A 13731-nucleotide genomic window follows, 5' to 3' on the forward strand; every position below is an offset into this window, starting at 1 on the left:
TGTTCCCTAGGGGATCTATAGAAAGACACCCATGTCCAAGGTACATGTGGTGAACCACTTAAAGTCATGACCCCTCTGGACATATGTTAAAGCATCACTCACATTTACCTTCCATTGACCCCATACCCAAGAGGCCCCTAGTGAAATTAGTTACATGGCAGGGTTTTAAAGATGGTTCTCATGAAATTTCCATTACCGGATCCAGAGAATCTTAAATGTGATGTCTGAACAGTGAAGTGTCTTGACAGGCTGACATCTGAGGGAACACAGAAGAAGCTTCCATATTAGCTGTGTCACCATCCAGCTTTATATAACTCTGCTTTGCTGGAGTGGAAACCTTGAGATGCAGCACATTCTGCGGTCCGGGTGCTGTGCACATTAACATGTTTGTTTCTGGCCAAACTGGGTCTAATGTGTTGTTTTGGACAGTAGGTGGCGCTGCTGTTTAAAGAAAGACATTCAAACTGAGATTGTGGAGCTTTTCTCTTCCTTCTTTATTAGTACTAATCATGTATTTATATGTACAGGTGCTGGTAATATAATTAGAATATCATCAGTGTAACTTGTATAATGTATACATTCAGGTTCAATATTGAAGACACCTGGTGCCACACTCTAATCAGCTAATTAACTCAAAACACCTGTAAAGGCCTTTAAATGGTCTCTCAGTCTAGTTCTGTAGGCTGCACAATCATTGGGAAGACTGCTGACTTGACAGCTGTCCAAAAGACGACCATTGACACCTTGCACAAGGAGGGCAAGACACAAAAGGTCATTGCTAAAGAGGCTGGCTGTTCACAGAGCTCTGTGTCCGAGTACATTGATAGAGAGGCGAAGGGAAGGAAAAGATGTGGTAGAAAAAAGTGTACAAGCAAGAGGGATAACCGCACCCTGGAGAGGATTGTGAAACAAAACCCATTCAAAAATGTGGGGGAGATTCACAAAGAGTGGAGTGCAGCTGGAGTCGGTGCTTCAAGAACCACCACGCACAGACGTATGCAAGACATGGGTTTCAGCTGTCGCATTCCTTGTGTCAAGCCACTCTTGAACAAGACACAGCGTCAGAAGCGTCTCGCCTGGGCTAAAGACAAAAAGGACTGGACTGCTGCTGAGTGGTCCAAAGTTATGTTCTCTGATGAAAGTAAATTTTGCATTTCCTTTGGAAATCAAGGTCCCAGAGTCTGAAAGAAGAGAGGAGAGGCACAGAATCCACGTTGCTTGAAGTCCAGTGTGAAGTTTCCACAGTCAGTGATGGTTTGGGGTGCTACGTCATCTGCTGCTGTTGGTCCACTGTGTTTTCTGAGGTCCAAGGTCAACGCAGCCGTCTACCAGGAAGTTTTAGAGCACTTCATGCTTCCTGCTGCTGACCAACTTTATGGAGATGCAGATTTCATTTTCCAACAGGACTTGACACCTGCACACAGTGCCAAAGCTATTGTAAAGAGGAAGATGCGATACGCCAGACCCAACAATGCAGAAGAGCTGAAGGCCACTATCAGAGCATCCTGGGCTCTCATAACACCTGAGCAGTGCCACAGACTGATGGACTCCATGCCACGCCGCATTGCTGCAGTAATTCAGGCAGAAGGAGCCCCAACTAAGTATTGAGTGCTGTACATTTCTAAAAATCCTTTTTTTGGAGATACTGAATTTGGGATTTTCATTACTTGTCAGTTTTAATCATCACAATTAAATGAAATAAGCATTTGAAATATATCAGTCTGTGTGTAATGAATGAATATAATATCCAAGTTTCACTTTTTGAATGGAACTTTTGGATGATATTCTAATTATATGACTGTATATTATTCTGAGTACTTTTACTTTAGGTACTTCAGGTATATGTTGATCCTAGTACTAAAATTCTGAATGTGTGACTTTTATTTGTAACAGACAAGTCTGACAGCCAACACTCTGGGCTTGGATAACATAGCCAACATTTCCTTAAAGGTTTCTAAAGCTTGTTTTGTCTGATCAACAGTCCAAAAGTCAATTGACTGCCCCACGATCAATATGGCCTACTCAGCTTCAATCCACCATTGGCCAAAAAGTAATCTGCCTTACAGTTACAGACGTCACTGTCACCGTTTTCCAAACAGTTCCAGTTTGTAATGAGTTCTTCATATCTGTGAGCAACTTTCCTGTCAGGATCCTCGAATATGATAAAGGGATAAAAAAAAGTACAAGAAGATTAGAAAAGTGTGGATTTTTACACAGCAAAAGGCTCAATGGTGTCAGCCAGATTATAATAATAATCAGGTGTAACTGAAACAGATGCAAAACACGCGTGCGCACGCACACACACACAAGATTTCTAGGTTTAAAAAGACACACACAATGAAAAACAGTTTGGGAGTTTTTCATGTCAGAAATGGATTCACACTTACAAACAGTGCACATTGTACAACACACACACACAGAGACACAGATTACCCGCCTCTATCAGCTGTGGTATCGCGTCGGCCTGGTTGTGATGTTAAAAGCTCAGCCTTTGGGCTGTATGTTAAACAGATAAGGAGTGGAGCATGTGAGGGATTAAAACTACAAGAGACACACACACACACTTTTTACACACAAACCCGAGGGAGCGAACAGCGATAACCCAGTCATTATCATACTTTCATAATTCCATTTAATAATTCAGTTTAGCCGCGGCAGCAGCTGGGTGTTTAGGAATAATTGAAGTCGGGTGAGGAGAAAAATCTGAGGGTGAATTATGAGGAATAACTGCGCTAATAATGTTAATGTACATTATGAGGAATAATTTAGCTTCAGTAAAGCTCAAAGGCAAGTCATAAGAAATAACTCAAACAAAAAAGTGTAAAATCCTCATTTTGATAAAAAAAATAAAAAATATAAATGTGACATGATTGGGTCCTCAGACTATAATATTCTCGGGATTCAGGAATTAGGAATAAAATGTAACAGAGAAATCGTAGCCTCATGGTGCTTCGCAAGAGATTCAAAGATTCAAAGTGTTTGTCAGATGGTTAAGTTTCCCTGTACACTGAAATTCTTCCTTTGCTGTCCACATCAAATGCCTATGTGGTATACAATATTTGCGCATTTGACTCATAACAGTTCAAAATAGCACTGTAGCAGCAAGACAGAGGGTCAGTGACCTTCTACAGGGAGAGCAGTGATTGGTGGTTATGTAGGGACTGAACCCTTCTATAGAATTTGTTTTGTTACCTCAGAATAGTACTGTACCCTTCTATGGGTTTGACCTTTTATTTTACAGACTCAAACCCTTCTATGGTACCGAACAGATACCTAAACATATCCTATATAAGCTGTGTTTGATGTACAGAGAGACAGAGTGGCCATCGGGCTGGGTCACTCTCCAAGCAGCTGCAGAGCTTGTAATTGATGCTGAACTCCTTGATTTAATAAACATTTATGATCAAGAACAGTGTCAAGCGGGTTTCTTCTCAACACGTCATCGCAGCATTATTGTTCGGACACCACACCTACAATAAAAAATAAAATGAAATATATGTATAAATAAAAATACAGTGAAAAATATGATAAATTGAGATATAAACTAAGCTTCAAATATAAAAAGCAAATATAAAAGTGTGTAATCAGCAGCACTGCACAACAGAACAGAGGGGAAATTAATGAAAACATTAAGAGACAACTTTGCTCTTCTTAGATAGTAGGGCAACAGTGGGCCAAGAAATGTCAAGGTTGTCCTGAGAGTGGCACCAAACAGAAAAGCCCATGTTATATCAAACCAAACTTCACAAGGTGTCCACATATGAAGGAGGTTTGCATTTGTTTATGGGTGTGTACTCACACAGGTGTTTGAACCTGAACACAAATACTGTATTTCGTGTATCACATTATTTCCAAAGGTGTTTTCAGATAAAGTCAAGCGTGAACAGCTCCTACCTGCAAAATGTGGCTGCCCAGGTGAGGTTCGAAGATCTCCGACGCGACGACGCTGGGACTCCTCCTTCGCTGGGCACCGATAGCTAAACACACACACAAACAAACGCACATACATACACACACACACACAAGGAGAGAGAAAGCACAAGACAGGACAGAAGAACACTGGTGAGACTCGGACACATTGATACGAGCAAAGCTCCACACATACACACCAATACATATTCTCTCTCTCTCACACACACACACACACACTCTCTCACGTTTATACAGCCTAGCTTGACAAACACACATGGCACAGGACAAGAGGAACCAGCGAGGTCAGCTCTGCAGAACAGTATGGAACAGTGCGACATGTTAGCAATGTTAACCCTCCTCATTGAAACAAACAGGAATCATTAGCTTCATCCTAATGAGGTTGCAACTGAAATTTGATTCAGTAAAGTCAACCAGCAAAACTCTGTCACTAAAGAGTAGCAAGTACCATCTGACGAAAACATTGAGGAATTCTAAACACAAAAAACATTTTATGCAAACAATCGTGAGTGTATTTATATGCAATCACAGGTTTGTTCAAAATAACGGACATGTGGAGGTTGTGTGGACACTGAACTATGCAGTCAATGTGCAATTAAACCAAAACAATAAGGTGAAATATGTTAAAACCCTCTGTAGAGCTGAAGAGACCTGCAGAGTCATCTGTGCGTTTGCCATAGGGAGCAAGCCCCATTTTTAAAACTAAATATCTGGTTTATTGCAGTTTTAATCATCATCTATACTATAAAAACATTGCTGGTAAATTCGCATGAATTGTTGAAGAACTTGACCTAATGAAGCCATGATGCCAGCAGCTGTTAGCTGATTGGTCCATGGATGATCACGCAGGACGTTTTACAGTATTCAGTGGTTTCTTGTATTGCGACAGTGTTACAGAATAAGTCAATATATCCAAAAGAACAGGTGCTCAGGCATCCACTAGTTTCCCAGCAGCAGTCTAAAATGGTTGCAAAGAAAAATTAATGAGCATTTTCGGCCCCGCCACTGCTTTGTTTAAGGTACGGCCTCTAAAACCACTTAAACTAAAAAATTAAGAGCCTATCTATGAAGAACTTTGCACTCTTGTAAACAATGTTGTGCTATAGTAAACTATTTAATCATAAACCCATTGTAGAGCTATAAATGGTGATGAAACAGCAACAAAAGTCAACAAATGTATTTAATGTTTCTCCATCAACCCTAAATCAAAGAATAGAAAATAGAATAAGTAATTTCCCGAACATTTTATTGTTGTTTGTTTTAACCTTTTAATGGACACATGTAATATGTTTTATACTTTGTGAATTTAATCCAATTAATCTTATTTCCATCCTGTATCGACACCTTATTTTGAAAACTGGACGTTGTCCCATGTTTTTAAACTATGGCGTAACAATAGGGCCGCCCTGGTCTCGCTAATTAATGGGAAACGCTGCTTCAAAGGAACCAAAACTGGCTGTTGGTAGGACAGTGGGATGAAGACAGCAGTCTCCAGTGTCAATACATCTTTAAACAAATTGTCATGTTGTCTAGCAGAGTCTGTCTTTCTGAGACAAAGTTGTCAGTTATCCCCATTTGTACGATTCATCACGTCGAGACTACACACAAAACATAGACTGAGTTCTTGGGAAGAGACCGGGGAGGCTGTGGGATGCAGTTAGGAGGAGGCCCTGACGTCATTATCAACTCTAAAACTGCAGCAGCTCAACTGAGCTGGATGATTTGATCACATGTTCAGTGTTTATACGCTCCACAACTGTTTCTAAAACCAAATAATCAATAGATGATGTCAGAGTGTCTGAAGAGAAGTCTCTGGTCCTCTGATAGGCGAGTCTGAAGGCAAGGATCCCAAAAAGGGCCCGTCTCTCTCTCTCATTTATTCTCTTTCCTTTTTTGTTTCTCACTATCCCTTTCATTATTCTCATCTTTCTACCCATCACTGTTCATCTCTGGAGAGTGGCAGAGACAGTGAGAGGCAGACAAGTGAGAGAAAGAGAGAGAGAGAAATGGTTTATAGCTTTCTAAAATTTCTCCCTGAGGGCAAAACTCTGTCTAAAAAGAGAAAAACAGAAAGTAACAGCCAGCAAGAGAGAGAGAGAGAGAGAGAGAGAGAGAGGGGTGGCTATGTGTAAAATCTGCCCTCAGGTTACTGTCTCTCTCTCGCTTTCCCAATAAAAGACAAAGCCAGAAAGTGTGAGAGAGAGACAGGAAGAGAATTTAAATTGTTTTGATTCAGCCAGTCCATTCTGATGCAGGCTGTCCAACCACTGACATGGTTCCTTCTTGTCCCTCATACTGACAACAAGTCCAGACAGAACAACCCTCACTCCTAAAAATTAAGTTTATATACAACCAAACTCGCCAGACCAGCATCCAAACAAATACTGTATCCATATTGGACAGTTACACAGTCCTAATTAGCAAGGCAAAGAAAGTAAAAGTGCGGAGGCTTGGGTGGGGGATGAATCCCGATGGGAAGCAAACTCTCCTCACGTGAATGTTGGATTGGGATGTGACGATGCATCTGCTCGACCGGTTTTAATGAACTGGTTATAGCTCCAGGAACTCGTCCCCAAAGCTGGGAAGAGAACAGTGGAACCTAACATGCAGCTGTAGTCACAACAGGTGACGATGGCCTGCGCGTTACGTTTTAAGATCCTGCAATGTTCAAGAGCGAACAGAGTAAATGACACAATTTGTACCTGAAGTCTGCTGTTCATGTGGTACAGCAGTGATAAGATGATTTTCTCACTGGACCTTGATGGATCAATATCTGGGAAGGGATCTTTTGGTTCACTTAGAAAGCGCCTGATCTGCCACGACTGTGTCCCCACTATATATTAAAATATATATAGTATATATTATATATAATATAATTAAAGTTATTTTCACCTTTCTTCTTCTGTCTTACAGTACATGTCTGTGTTCACGAGCGTCACTTTGTGTTGAAAAGTTGGGGGGGGGGGGACACAAGGGCTCAGATTAGGGGGCGTGATAAGGAGATTTTTAACAACATTTTATGTTGAAATATGTGAGTGTGCGGACCCAGAAGATTTTGAGAATTAAACTTGGAATTTCCCGCATTCTGGAGACATTTTCAGCCCAAATTTCAAAATGAAATATTTTAATATATGAAGGTGAAACTATATTTAAATTGCATTGCGTTATTTCTTTCAGGTTTAAAGGCTGATTTTTGCTCCTTAGTGAAAGTTGAAAGAAACCTGATGGTTAACTGTGGTTTAAACTTTTGAGGTAGAACGTTCAAAACAATTATGATAAAATCTTAAGTCAACAAATATGCATGAGTAAAAGCTTTTTTCAGTCCTTTTTCATCCACAAAATAAACATCTTGATGAAAAAATTGAGTCCTAATTTGTGTGTGATTCAAGTGAATAATATCAAACATTTATTGGATATTTATTGAACATTTGTTATATTGTTACTGAAAAAAAATAAAAATAATAATATATATATCGCGATAATTATTGTTATCGTTTTATTGTCAAGCTATTTGCATTGCAGGTTTTCTTATCGTGCAAATAAACTTTTCTCAAAGCATTTCCATTTCATAGTTAACATTTCTTGTTGCAAGCTATTTTTCTGAACATTTTGAACAAATGATTTCAAAAAGTTGTAGGGACATGTCCCTATGTCTGTGTTTTGTCTCTGTAGGGTGAACATGGCGGTTTCCTCTGTCTTTGGGGCGGAGGCTAAATGTTTCTCGTATTTTTCTATCATTACTATTCTTGTATTGTTTCGGTTTTATTTTTCTGTATGTCACTTGCAGTTTCATGCATTTAAACGTAAAGACGTTTATTTATGAGAAAATGTGCTTTTTTATTAAATTAAATCGCTTTGCCTTGAGGCAAAAAACAAGGGGCCACAGAAAGAAAAGTGGACCAGACCGAGAGAGAAAAGAGAACAGAGTATAAGCCAGACAGCGAGACAGTTTCATACAGCGAGACAGGCAGACAGAGGGGCATTAAAGCTCACTAAAAGAGAGATTTTTCTGCCCTGAGGTAATTTTCTCCTCTCTACACAACCTCCATCCTCGTCTCCCTGCAGACCTCATTACACTGAATTTAAACACACACACTCACCCCCTCCTGTCAGATTTTTTTGGGGGGCGTGTGGGGAGGTGGTAATGTAGCTGAATTAGGCTCAATTAATGATGTAATAAAATGCCCTTGTGAATGAGAAAAAGGGGTGATGAGAGAAAAGACAAAGGAGGAGAGGGATGATTGAGGATCAGCCCCATCTCACGGGAACATCCAACTTATTTGTATAAAAATAAATGTCTGATAATCTAGAGGGAACCGTGTGGGCTCAAACACGCTTTTTACAGTTAGGAAAAGGAAACCAGGATCAAAAAGTTAATCTAGGCTTGATCATAATCGTTTAGTCTAAATCCAGCAAAATAACTGCAGGGGGCATTTCTGTAGAAAAGATTTGTTTTGGGCAATTTGTGGAAAACGTTTGCATAGAGGCGGGTAAGTAGGAGGAGGTTGGGGGAGGAGGTGGACGACCATGAAGAGGAGGTGGTGAGAAGAACATGAAGAAGAAGGTGAGGAAGAAGAAGGCGTGTGACGAGGACTAAGATGAGGGGAAAACAAAGATGTTGGCTGGGATGAAGGAGGAGAAGTTGGGTGTGAGAGGAGGGCAAAGGAGGAAGGGGATGAAGTGGAGGTGTCAGGAAGAGAAAAGATGAAGGCAAAGGAGCTGAGGTAGAAAGGTTATGAGAAAAGGAAGAATAAAAAGTGTAGTACAATAAGAAGGAGGAAAGGTTTAAGAAAGATGGATTACATGAAGGAGGCGACGGAGGGGAAGAAGAATATCTCTGGTTTGATAGAAACAGAAGTTAGCAAGGCTTCCTTTGGTCTCCGTCTGTCACGTGACCCTCGCCCTCGCAGGTCACAGCGGTCTCTCTAGTCTCACGAGGAGAAGGAGGAGGTGAGAGAGGAAGAGGAGACAGGATGAGGAGGAAGAACAACACATGAAGGCCAGAAAATAACAATGACAACCCTCCTCCTTTCTCTGGTTTATCCTCCCAGGTAACAAACAACTTTGTGTGTGTGTTTCAGCTAGCCCCTCCAGCAATGCTCTAAGCGCTTAGCCGTCAGAGTGTGTGTGTGTGTGTGTGTTTGTTAATGTTGTTTGTTTGCGGTTAGACCCCTGAACCCGCAACACAGACACACACACACACACACACACCTGGGAGTTGGGGCTATAAACAACCTGCAGGACGAGTCCAATACACACACACACAGTATGTCCTGTTGTAAAAAAACACAGATTTCGTTTTGAAAATTTTGTGTAAAAAGAATTAAAAGGCAATAAAAAAGAGCGATGGTAATTAGGGAGGGAAAGGGAGCTGGAGGTAGGGATGAAGGAGAGAAAGAAGAAGTGATGCAAGAACAGAGAGAGGGGAGAGAAGAGGGGGAAGCAATGAAAAAAAGAGAAGGCGGAAGGATATAAGAAGAGGACCGGAGCAGATATGAAATAATTTCAAAAGAGAAAGAGAGAGAGAGACAAAAGAATAAACAACTTAAAGAAAAAAAACAGAGGAACAGATCAGATTGAAATAAATGTTTAGAAAATGAGCTTGTGGTAAATATTCTCCTGTGTGTGTCTGACCATCTTATTGGAAAGTCATTTTAACTTTGGTCTCTCAAAGTCAAACATTACTGTTGTTGTTAATTTATTTTCTTGTTAAATATGAAATTGGCAATAAACCAGGGACCCGTGTGTGTCTGAGTGAGAGAGAGAAGGGGGGGATCAGTACCGTTACACAAATGGCCAATTCAATTAGTGGTAGGTGTAAGAATAGTGGAGGAGAGAGAATGTGTGTGTGTGAGTGTGTGTGTGTAAAGAGAGCCATTTTGGCAGAATGTCAGTTAATTTATCAAGATCTAACAAAAGACTTCAGGGATGAAGAGAGAGAAGGAAGGGTGGAGGACTGAGGGGAAGGTGGGACAGGAAAAGGAAGTGAGGGAAAGAAACACTGACAGGTTGAAGGAAGGACGGCTGTAAAGAGGAAATTATTGAGGAAAAATACAGTTTTCTGCAAAGAATAAGTGCAGAGATGCAAAGTTAAACTGGAACTTCGAGGTTTTGCTCCAGTCTTAAAGAGACCGTGTGGAGTTTTGACCACTACTAGTGCTGTGGAGCAACGTTTGCACGAGTTAGTCCCTGTTTGCTGTTTGTATTTCACACACATGCATGGAAGAAAATAAGGAATGCACCAGCAAAAGACTGGAGGGAAGAAGACCGCGAGCTACAAGGATATAAACAAGGTTTAACTTAAAACAGTTTAAAATTCGTCTATCTAATGCTGTAGTGGATATTGATTCATCTTGGAATATGGATTTTAAACCCCAGCAACATGTTTCACTATCTCAGGAAGGCCAGTAAAAGAAACCTTCCAACGAGAGATTGTGATGAGTTACAAGCAAGTAAAACAGGAAGTGATGTCAGACGTCTAGGCTGCATGAAAAGAGAGAAGGGAGAGAAAAGACAAGAGGGAGGTTGGAAGGAGTGAGGTAGCACAGAGAGAGAAGTACAAATAAAGAGACAAATATATTTTAAGAAATGGTTGATTGCTGCACTGTTGACCAGACACACACAGAGCCTCTCAGGACTGTTTAAAAAGTCATCAGCAGTGGAGACATTTGTTTTAATTACTATCTTTTTAAAGCCGCTTTTCAACCGCTTTAACGTTTCATGAGAAGTTCTACTTAATAATCCATGTTCTCTCTTTTTTTCCATCATCAAATTTTAACCGTCTGACTCGCCCCCTGCAACAAGCTCTCAGACAGATCGACTCTCGCTCGAGTAAATGAATACATGATTGAACAAATTAATAGTTTGTTATCACAGATCATCACTTTAAGTTATTAGGATTTGCTTTAAAGCGAGACTCTGCTGAACAGCGGCCATTAGGGCCTCAAGTGGAACAAGTTAACATTCACACATTTCATTTTCCAAGATTCTCTTAAATCAGTAACTTTAAAGACATCCTCATTAGGCAATCTGACAAAGAGCAATCTGAACCGCACTTACCGTTTCACTTTAAAACCATTTAAATTGTTTATTTACACAGCTATCTAAAGTTTGCTAACATTAGCTACCATAAGCTATGGTTACAGGAGAATAATGTTGTGTTATTCTAAAAGTTACATAGTCTTGAATTATTATGTTTTGATTTATGTGCATGAAAGTTCTCTTATGGCACTTTCAAAACACGCTTGTTAAGATGTTAGGATATGTGTTAAGTGACTGTTAACATGTCAGACACATGACACAGCAGAATAGCATGTTAGCATACAATTTAAGTGGCAGCTGAGTCCAATAGAAATATCAGCCATTAACATTCATCCGTTCTTCCTGCGGTGGAAACATGAAATGATCTGGGGTCTCATTTATAAACGGTGCGTACGTACAAAACAGGGCTGGAAACGTGCGTACGCCACTTTCCAAGCAAAGGTTGTGATCTATAAAAAAAACTTGAGGGGGGAAGGTGCGTCCTGTAAGTAAATTCTGAACCATGCCTATGCACATAAAGATGAGAATTGAGAAATGGCGACTCACATGGCAGAAGGATGCAATGTTTTTAAATGAATAGGCCTACTATTGTGTAAAATAAACCGAAATATTTCCTCTGAGTATTGTAGTCTTAAAGCCTTTCTGAATAAACCAATTTTTGATCGACTTTCCCTGAAGTGCGCAAAAAAACCCACACAATGTAAGATAATTTGCAGCCACACAAAAAGATCCAGATTTAGGATAATACACACAAATGGAGATATCTGTTTCTGCAAAAGAACGCCTCAAATGTTGTACAGTTTAATCAGGAATCATATTAATTAATACCTGCATGCAGTGCAATTTATTCTCATAAATGAGGTGAGCAGGAGGAAAAAATGCTATTTAAATTGATGCCGTTTTCAATGTGAGAGCGTATTTTCATATATTCTTATCACATGTTCGTTGCCTTATCGAGCCAAACGCTGTGCGCCAGCGTGTGGATGTGACGCTCTGCTTGTAAAAAAACATCATGGAAATATAACACTATTTTATGTCATTTACAACAAGTCATATTTTAACTCATCGGCAACGTTTAATCTCTTTTCAAACGGGGGAATCCAGATTAGTACCCGGGTCATCCTGTCTTGCGCTTGCGTGTGTGTGTCCCCCCTCCAGACAGCGAGGTCACTACACAGGAGGGACGTCCCTTCCTGCAGATCGGTTATAAAGGGGCTGAGCTCCGGTTCTCCCTTTCCTCCGTTGCACAAGTGTTTTATTACCCACCAAACAACTTCAACTTCACCAAAAGGAACGTCAGTGTCACTGTGTTAAATCTTGTTTTGTAGCTTTTCTGTCAGATTTTGCCTCCTTTTCTTCCTGCAGTCAGTATGTATTAATATTAATGAGGGGCGTTTCACTGACCATTTATAGGCAACTATGTGCATTTTGAAGGGTCGGACATGGAGCTCCCTCACGTGCGCCACATTTCAATTTGATTGTGATTTATAAAGGGAAGTCTGAAAACTTTGACACAGTTTTATAAATGAGACCCCTGATTATTGACCGCTTTACTTTCCCTTCCATCCTCAAACTGAAAATCTGAGTTTCCTGATTGATTCTTCATGCATGTACAGTTCTACACATCTCTAGTCTTTAACAGGAAATTTCATTTGCAAACATACATCTACCACAACAGACTCCTAAACAAATAAAAAAACAAACTGATATATCATAGTTATATGTGCTCTTTGTTCTCCTTATTTTCTGAATCTGAAAAAATATCTTTACACATGTCTAACTGCATCAGCACTCTGCCTATTGAACACTAAAGGTCTTAAATATAACTGATATCAAAAGGAAGCGTGCAGAAAGCAGCAGCCTGAACGAGAGGGAAGGTGCAGCTCACTGTTACACATTACAAAGTTTACAGCTTGTCACATAAATGAGAGCCAGACTCCTTCCTTCTGAAATGAGATGTTTGGGCCGATTAACTCTGGCAGAGTCGCTCCACTAAACCTGCACCATTTCAGTGTTTAAACTCCTTCAGTAATACTTTTACTGTTCAGCACTGGGGTTTTTTACAGTCTAACCGCCTGCAGCCTGAGAGCACAAGGTGGCAGTTTAAATACACATTTAGAGGCTTTAAATCAAGGGGTTTATGTTTACTATATTATATTAGTATTTCCCAGGCCCTTTTCCTGATTCTGTTGTTGCTATTTGACTTAAAGGGTAATTATATACACTGCTCAAAAAAATAAAGAGATCACAAAATAACACATCCTAGATCTGAATGAATTAAATAATCTCATTAAATACTCTATATTATTATATTCTTTACATAGTTGAATGTGCTGAAAACAAAATCACACAAAAATTATCAATGGAAATCAAATTTATCAACCCATGGAGGTCTGGATTTGGAGTCACACTCAAAATCAAAGTGGAAAACCACACTACAGGCCGATCCAACTTTGATGTAATGTCCTTAAAACAAGTCAAAATGAGGCTCAGTAGTGTGTGTGGCCTCCACGTGCCTGTATGACCTCCCTACAACGCCTGGGCATGCTCCTGATGAGGTGGCGGATGGTCTCCTGAGGGATCTCCTCCCAGACCTGGACTAAAGCATCCGCCAACTCCTGGACAGTCTGTGGTGCAACGTGGCGTTGGTGGATGGAGCGAGACATGATGTCCCAGATGTGCTCAATTGGATTCAGGTCTGGGGAACGGGCGGGCCAGTCCATAGCATCAATGCCTTCCTCTTGCAGGAACTGCTGACAC

Source organism: Micropterus dolomieu, linkage group LG11 (assembly GCF_021292245.1).
Source record: "Micropterus dolomieu isolate WLL.071019.BEF.003 ecotype Adirondacks linkage group LG11, ASM2129224v1, whole genome shotgun sequence".
Classification (NCBI taxonomy): domain Eukaryota; kingdom Metazoa; phylum Chordata; class Actinopteri; order Centrarchiformes; family Centrarchidae; genus Micropterus; species Micropterus dolomieu.